The sequence below is a fragment of the Chenopodium album genome, chromosome 8 (genome assembly GCF_948465745.1).
Source record: "Chenopodium album chromosome 8, dcCheAlbu1.1, whole genome shotgun sequence".
Lineage (NCBI taxonomy): Eukaryota > Viridiplantae > Streptophyta > Magnoliopsida > Caryophyllales > Amaranthaceae > Chenopodium > Chenopodium album.
In genome coordinates, this window is record NC_137841.1 from 54,980,673 (window position 1) to 54,989,516 (window position 8,844).

The 8,844-nt window shown below is 40.2% G+C and overlaps 1 non-coding gene across 1 annotated transcript; it reads left to right on the forward strand.

Moving 5' to 3' along the window:
* Positions 1-248: 248 nt before the first annotated feature.
* Positions 249-355, forward strand: LOC145556988 (small nucleolar RNA R71). The gene has a single exon (XR_014092072.1). It is a non-coding gene; the product is annotated as a small nucleolar RNA R71 (small nucleolar RNA).
* The last annotated feature ends 8,489 nt before the right edge of the window (positions 356-8,844 follow it).

Below are 8,844 nucleotides of genomic sequence, written 5' to 3' on the forward strand. Positions count from 1 at the left end.
CTAATTTTTGGCAAATAGAGGTTAGTTGAGCTTGCAAAAAGGATACAGAGTCGACACTATGCTTCCCCTTGTTAGCAAATCCTCTGGGATTCCCATATTGGGAATTGTGTATCGCCATATCGTCAATAACCTGACCTGCATCATCAACATTAAGATTCATGAATCTCCCACTAGCTGCAGAGTCTAAAATTATTCTAGAGGAATTTCCAATGCCGTTATAAAAGGCTTGGATTAACTGCCATTGCGCTAAATTATGGTGAGGTCATTCTCTTTGTAAGTCCTTGAACCTCTCCCAAGCCTCATATAAAGATTCATCGGCTTCTTGGGCAAAGTTCTGAATCGCACTCCATAGTACTGTTGTTCTCTCTGCAGGATAATACTTGTTATATAGTTATACCAAGTGTAGTTCTATTTCAGCCATTAAACAACAATTTAGCTTTTCTAGTTAAAGAGAAGGGAAAGAGAATCTCCCTGATTTGGTCTTGAGTGACCCCGGCTTGCCTGATGGTGTTGCAATATTGACAATAGTCAGCAATGTGAAGATTCGGGTCTTCCCCCTTGGCTCCACTGAATTGCTTCCTCTCTATCATCGTTATAAATTGAGGTTTGATTTCAAATTGAACCCCATCAAGAGCCGGAGTAGGGGTGAGATGTGGAAAATCCGTAAGCTTTGGTTGTGAATAATCACTAAGCTTCTTTGGAGCCGTCATCTCTGATTCTGCGTCTGATGATTCTGAATCGCTAGAACCAGTTGGAGGATCTCGGTGATTATTGTTATTATCACCAGAATCCGCCAGGATTTGCTTGTAGAAATTTTTCTGTCTATGGAAGGAACGTTCGATCTCAGGATCGAATGGGATGCAACCTGATCTGGAACACCTGGGCATAAAAACTAGAAGCAAATATGAGATTTGTCTCAGAGAACTAACGCTCTCTGAGACAAAAGGGAAATAATCTAGACTACAAAAACAATCAGAAATAAAAATAAAACCGTTTCCCCGGCAACGGCGCCAAATTTTGACAGGGTAAAGTCGTATCCCCTAATCAAAAGTAATTCCTAAATCCTCTAACTAACGTAGATAGGGAAGTAGGGTCAAATCCACAGAGAAACGAGTCTTTCTATTCCTAATTAATTAAAATATCCAGATTATAAAGTAACCAATATATTGTAATTAAAGGAAACTAAACTACGAAGATTAAGAGTAGGGAGAAAACAATGAATAAAAGGATCTAGGGCATAGGTTCACTAATAAATAATACTCCAGGGTAAAACATAGTAATCAATCATTGACATTGCATAAATAACACGATTAACAGGCTCTCGCAATTTATTAATAACAATAGATCTAACAGGCTCTCGCAATTTACTAGATCTAAGTTCTTATTGAAAATAGCCTTTAATATCAAATTAACATCTGCTCGATTCATCAATTTAATATTGCTTTACTTTTACAAGCCGCAATTGTAAAACGTTAAAACAATTCAATAAGAAATTATCATGCAATAACAATAATCAATAATAGTCAATCATCAATGCATCAATTAACCAGATTGTAAAGGGCTTTCGCTACGTATTACAATCACAGAATTAATCTACCGGTATTAAATCTCATCTCTCGAATCTTGACTTAACCATTTATAAATTAACCTGCCTATTGAAACTAGACCTAAACATCAATTCTCATCTGTCAAATCTCGAATCAATATTGTTAAACTCATGCATAAAAGATCTGCGCAAATCTAGTCACAGAGCATTAAATCAATCAATAGGAAATTAATCTAGCATTGATAATTAACAACAACAATTTACCCCTTCATATTATTTATGGATCCCCACAAACCCTAGAAATAAAACTACTCACACATTAAAAACTAAACAAATCAAAGCAATAAAATAAGACATGATTAAAGGAATAGAATAAATAACTAAGATTAAGAGAAGAGGAATCGTTACCAAAATAAATCTGGAATTAAGAGTAGAATTAAGAACAAAGGTTTAAGAGAAAAGAAATCTAAGAGAATAATTAAGAGAGTAAGGAAAGAGTAAAGAGAGAAGAAGAGATCCTAAAATTGTATTACGGAGGAGTATTTATACTCCGTACAAAATCCTAAACTAAAACAAATTAAAACGACGCTAATTGTCTACAAAGAAATACATGCACCCGATCGGGCGAGGCACAGCCCGATCGGGCGCGCCTTTTTTGCTCTCTAATACTAAACTCGCGCCCGGCCGGGCGCGTCACTGGGCGCCAGCCTAAGCTTCTCCCGCCCGGCCGGGCGCCAGCCTTTTTGGCCGGGCGGCTCATTTGGGCCAATATTTGGACTTCGATTGGGCTCCAATTCTTCGGGCCAATCTGGATTTCCTCTTCCGGTCTTGAATACTCGGTCCAAATGCCCCGGTATCACCTATATCGAGCCCTTAATCACCGGTTCGATGGCTCTAACCGGCCTTTGGCTATAGAATCTGGTCGTGCTTCTCCAATGCTCGTGATTGCTCCAAAATATCTCGGGAAAATACTCCAAAAGCATAAATCCCTGCAAAATTCAACTAAATCTGCGAAAACACTAGAATACACCAATTAGTAATAAAAGTGGCTCTAAAGAGCCAAAAACACTACTAATTATGACCAAGGGACGGGGGTAAAATACTACATAAAATAGACACATTAGTGTTCCAGATCAGGGTACATCCCATTCGATCCTGAGATCGAACGTTCCTTCAATAGACAGAAAAATCTCTACAAGCAAATCCTGGCGGATTCTGGTGATAATAATAATCACCGAGACCCTCCAACTGTTTTTAGCGATTCAGAGGTATCATCAGACGCAGAATCAGAGATGACGGCTCCAAAGAAGCTTAGTGATTACTCACAACCAAAGCTTACAGATTTTCCACATCTCACCCCTACTCCGGCTCTTGATGAGGTTTAATTCGAAATTAAACCTCAATTTATAACGATGATAGAGAGGAAGCAATTCAGTTGAGCCAAGGGTGAAGACCCAAATCTTCACATTGCCGACTATTGTCAATATTGTAACACCATCAGGTAAGTCGGGGGGTCACTCAAGACCAAATCAGGGAGATTCTCTTTCCCTTTTCTTTAACTGGAAAAGCTAAATTGTGGTTTAATGGCTTAAATAGAACTGCACTTGGTATAACTGACTCGGAAACTCTTGTTTTGAATTTCTAAAACAAGTATTATCTTGCAGAGAGAACAGCCGTACTACGGAGTGCGATTCAGAACTTTGCCCAAGAAGCCGATGAATCTTTATACGAGGCTTGGGTGAGGTTCAAGGATCTGCAAAGAGACTGCCCCCCACCATAATTTAGCACAATGGCAGTTAATCCAAGCCTTTTACAATGGCCTTAGAAATTCTTCTCGAATAATTTTAGATTCTGCAGCTAGTGGGAGATTTATGAATCTTGATGTTGAAGATGCAGGTCAGGTTATTGAAGACATGGCGATACACAATTCCCAATATGGGAATCCTAGAGGATTTTCTAACAAGGGGAAGCATAGTGTTGACTCTGTATCCTTTTTGCAAGCTCAACTGACCTCTATTAGCCAAAAATTAGATAATCTGAGCACTTCTAATGTAGCTAATGTTTCCGCGATAAATAATAATTCTAATGAGGCTTTCTGTGAAAATTGTGGTATTATAGGTCATTGGGAACAAGATTGCAGGAATTTCGTGGAGCAAGTTAATGCCTTTCAAGCTTATAGGCAGAATAACCCATACTCCAACACCTACAATCCTAGGTATCGGAATCATCCGTACCTTTCCTACCGGAGTACTAATGTTCAAAATCCACCACCACAAGAACCACAGGCGTCACAGCAATAGCAGCAGAAATATTATCATCCCAATGCTAGCCAGAAGAACCAACCCCAACAACCCTCCTCATCTTCTGACCCTTCTCTGGTGGAAATTAGAGCAATGTTCGTTAATATGCAAAAGCACATGGAGAGTAGAGATGAGACAATTGATCAAATTCTAGCACATAATAAAATTGTAGATAATCAAATTGCGCAACTCTCGGTACTCTACAAGCCCGCCAACAGGGAGCTCTGCCGGCACAGCCGACCAGGCCTACGGATCAAGCATTTTCAATTACTCTAAGGAGTGGTTCAAACTATGAAGGGCCCTCTATGCCCAGAGTTTATGAACCTGTTTTATTAAATAATGCTAATCTTGATTCCGTTAAACCAAACAATGTAGTTAATAGCCCTGCAGGGCTAAAGGATAATACTAACATATCTAATTCTACATTGCAGGGTACGACTCCAGAGAAGGTGGCTACTCCAGATAAGAGCAATAATGCTCCAAAGCCAATTATCAAACTTCCATTCCCCAATCGTCAATTGAAGACAAACTTGGATAAGCAGTTTGGTAAGTTCCTGGAGATGGTAAAAGATTTGAAGGTAACAAGTCCCTTCACTGAATTAATCACACAAATTCCTTCGTATGCAAAATTTATGAAAGAAATATTGACGAGGAAAAGGTCTATTAGTGAGGTAGAGACAGTAGCTTTCACTGCAGAGTGTAGTGTCGTACTTCAAAATAAGTCTCCACCTAAATTAAAAGATCCGGGTAGTTTTTCTATCCCTTATCATATAGGCAATCTAATGATTGATAATGCATTGTGTGATTTGGGAGCTAGCGTTAGTGTCATGCCATTATCTGTGTGTTCCAAACTGAATATGGGTAAATTAAAAGCTACTAATATTACTCTACAAATGGCCGACCGTTCTTTTAAATACCCCTTAGGTGTTTTAGAGGATGTCCCCGTTAGAGTAGGTAAGTTTTATATACCTGTTGATTTTGTTGTTCTTGATATGGCTGAGGATGTGCAAACCCCAATTATTTTGGGTAGACCATTCCTTAACACTGCAGGAGCAATCATAGATGTGAGAAGTGGCAAGTTAACACTATTAGTAGGGGATGATAAAATTGTTTTTAATGTAAATAATGCCCCTAAAAGCTCCATGACAGAGGAGAAATGTTTCAGTGTTAATGTGGTTGAGAATTATTCTAACAAGCCCCAAGCTCTTGAAAAAGATCCCTTGGAGGCGGTATCTTGCGTTGCATCCCTTTCAGATGAGATAGACAAATGGCAGAATGAAGTCGGTGCAATAGAAAGGGCACTTTACACTGTTGATCTTGGTTTCGAGGATGAAAAGGTGGAACCGATCAAGTAAGTTGTGCGATTTGAGCCTACGGTAAGTGTTCCGCCAGATCGAGTTGCAAGTGTTGAAAGCAATGACAATTTGAGGCAATCCTCGATCAAAGAAGGATCTTTGGTGCGTAGCATTGAAGAACCCCTTACCCAAGTCAAGGAGGATCCACCCGATAAGGTGAATTGGCGTCCCACAAGGTATGTCAGGAAGCCGCGTCGTAGCCTAAACACCGCTAGACCGGGTGAGAAACCACCCGATCAAGCGTTAGGCCAATGGTCCTAGTTATTATACTGTGGTAAGAGGGTCGTGCGGGACCTAGATAAACCAGAGCTTTGCGGGAGGCAACCCGTATTTTTAATGCTTTTTAAACTAGTTTTTCTTTCCTTTTTCTTATGAGAGGAAAGATGAGGGAATTTAATGAGTTTTATGAGTGCTTATACAGGTTTAAAGGAAAAGAGTTAGCCAAAAATTGAAGAAAAGAAGAAAACTAGTGAAAATCGTCAATTAGCCTCGGGCCCGACCGGGCGCGAGTAGGTTCTTAATTTGAGTATTCTCGCCCGACCGGGCGAGGGGCGCCTGACCGGGCGCAAAATTCGTCGTATACGGACAAAGTTGTCCGCCCGATTGGGCAAGCCTCGCCCGATCGGGCGCGAGAAGGGGTGAAAAATTTGACGTTAGATCGCCCGATCGGGCGAAGGGCGCCCGACTGGGCGAGAGAGTATACGAAATCGGGTACATCAGATCGCCCGACCGGGCAAATGCTGTCCGACCGGGCGCGAGAGATCAGAAAAAATTAAAAATCGGATCGCCCGACCGGGCGCGAGATACCCGACGCCCTTTTTCTTCTTCTTCCTTCGGTTTTCTCATTTCATTCTTTCCTCCATTACTTTCTCTCTCTAAAACTCAAATTCTCTCTACGTTCTCTCTAAGATTTATTCTTTATTTCTCACTCAAATTCAAAACTTTTTACATATTTGTAATCCCCTTTTCATCCTCTACATTTCCATATAAAAATTTTCAGATTTTATTCAAATTAATTTTCAAACCCTTTTTCTACCATGGCTTCAAAGAGGGCTAGGTCCATTTTCGGTAAGAGCTCCAGTTCGGGGGAGGAATACGACCCGAATTTGCAACTTCCGTACTAGCCGACGATCCGTATTGCTAGCCGAGAGCAAAAGGAGCGGCTAGAACACTTAATCGGTCGTGAGGTAATTCCTTCTCGGTGGTTATACCGCCCTACTCTAGAATCATTTGGTTTGTATGATTTTGTAAAACGATTTTTAAATGACATTGGCATGAGAAAATTTGTTGATATGTACTATCCTACATTCCGAGAACTTACTTGTGAATTCTTGTCTTCTTTACATGTTGTTAGTAGTAGAAATGGACCAAATTTAATTTTTAGGTTGAACAATAGAAATATTAGTTTAACTATTATAGAATTTTGTAAATTATTTGAATTAAATTCTGAACTATCTCACCAATGGCATGCGGACTATAAAATGGGTGACATATATCATGCTTTGACTGGTTTGCCTACTCCTGACCCCCAACATGCTAGTACCAAACCTATTCACCACCCTGTCCCAAAAATCTGGCAAAGATTTGCAGGTTTGTGTTTTTTAGGTAGGAACGAGCCCCACAATGCCCAATCTAACGAACTAGCTGTCATAGGACACTATGTGTATGGGTTCGGGAAATTGAACATAGGTAGGTTTATTTTTCTCCATTTGAATAGGCATGCCACGGCCAGCACCACATCAAAAACCTCCATCCGTTTAGGAGGCCTTATCACTCGAATAGCAGTGAAAAAGGCCGGTTTTGTAGTGGATGGACCCCACCAGCTGACCAACTGTGGACCAGATACCTATATGACTGCTAGGTATTTTGAGGAGTTAGGGTGGGTACGACCGGATAGCGAGCAGACACCCTTTAGGTGTATTAGGACTTGGAGCGAGCAACCTTTGCCCATCTTTCCCCTACCCAGTCCTGACTTGACCGCCTTTCCCCCATGGCAACCATCTTACACATATGATACTTTAGTTGCCAACGCTAGGGGGGAGGCACCACCACCACCAGTTCCACCACCCCAGCCTCAGCCCGAGGTGGCATTCTCTCCACCTCGCATGTCTCACTCCATCCCTCATGTTGACTCTAACCCAGTTTGGGATCTTCAGAGTATAGGTCAGGCCTTAGGACGTATCGAGCATTCCCACACTGGCCTTAGGAGGATGGTAGGCTCCATAGACTAGAGGTTACGATACCTATTGAGGAACCAGGGTAGAGCTTTTTACCCTATGTACGATGATTATGCTCGTCGGGGAAACATTCTCGACGACGCTATTCACCCTGACTGGTTTCAGCCTCCACCCCAGGGATACGATAGGGATCCCACTGCCCATGGTATTTATACTGACTATTCCTCCTTCCATGGGTACGACAAGGACATTCCTTTCGAGGGACCGGCGGGGGGGGAGTTTTTATGCCAATTATTTTGGTGGTTGTTCTTCTGGTGCAGGTGGCAGTGGAGGTGCGGGCTTTGGCTCGATGGATGAGGATGATCAGGGCTAGCTATGCTGGGCTAGTTCCCGAGCCAATGAGGACATTGTCTGATTCTGGCTTGGGGGAGATTTTGGATTTTGTATATTTCTTTTCCTCTTTTCTTTTATTTTTGGTGTGTTTTCTTAGGTTAGATTTCTTGCTTTCTAGGTTAGTTTTATTGCTTTATTTTATTTGAAAAAAAAAAAAAAAACCAAAAATACGTTCCAATGAATTGTAAATTATGCTTCCCTGTGCCCCTTACTTGAGAAAATTGTTTTGATTCTTGGTATTTGATGATAAGCATTGTGGATTAGTTGATCATGATTTCATGTTTGATTGCCTTGAAACCTTAACATGCGTCAATTTTGTCCAACTACTTGTGAATATAGTGCTTGACTAGTTGATTTGGTTAGGAATGTGTGATAGTTCCATAGTTCCTGGTATGTCAATGAATTTGAGTATTGGTTTGCAACTATTAGTAATATTTATATGATTCATTATTATGCACATTGTGGAGGACGAAGGCATTTGTTCTTTTAGGTAGCCTCCAGATATTGTTGATACATTTGTTCCCTTCTTGCTACCCATGTTGTTGCCTTGACTTTTTGTTGTTTTATTAGCCATACTACAAGCCTATTTTGCCCCATTGGTTACTAGTCCCAAGCTTGGCTTTGGGGAGCTATTAGTGAGTGAGGTGAGGGAGTTTGTAGTGTGCTTATTATTTGCACAGCTTGGGTGGGCTTTTGAGAAGTTGTTTTGTTGTTGATCATGTTTATTTTTGATGAGTTTGAGAATTATATTTTCTTGAAAAAATAAAGCATGATGTTATGAAAAAAAAAAAAAGAGAGAATTTTAAGAAAAAAAAATGTAAAAAAAAATTAATAAGTGAACTTCAAAAGTAAGAAATGTGTTCAATGTTCAAATATTCTAGTTGGAGGTCAATCAAAAGAAAAATAATAAAGCTTCAATGAAAAATTCAAGTTTGGAAATAAAGTTTGTTTATTCACTCCACTTCTTCATTATTATATCTTATGAGTGATATGTAAGAGTTGGGATTGTTTATTATGATTGGAGTATATTTGGTTGATGTTAGAGTTGGTTATGTAGAAGATGTTGATCATTA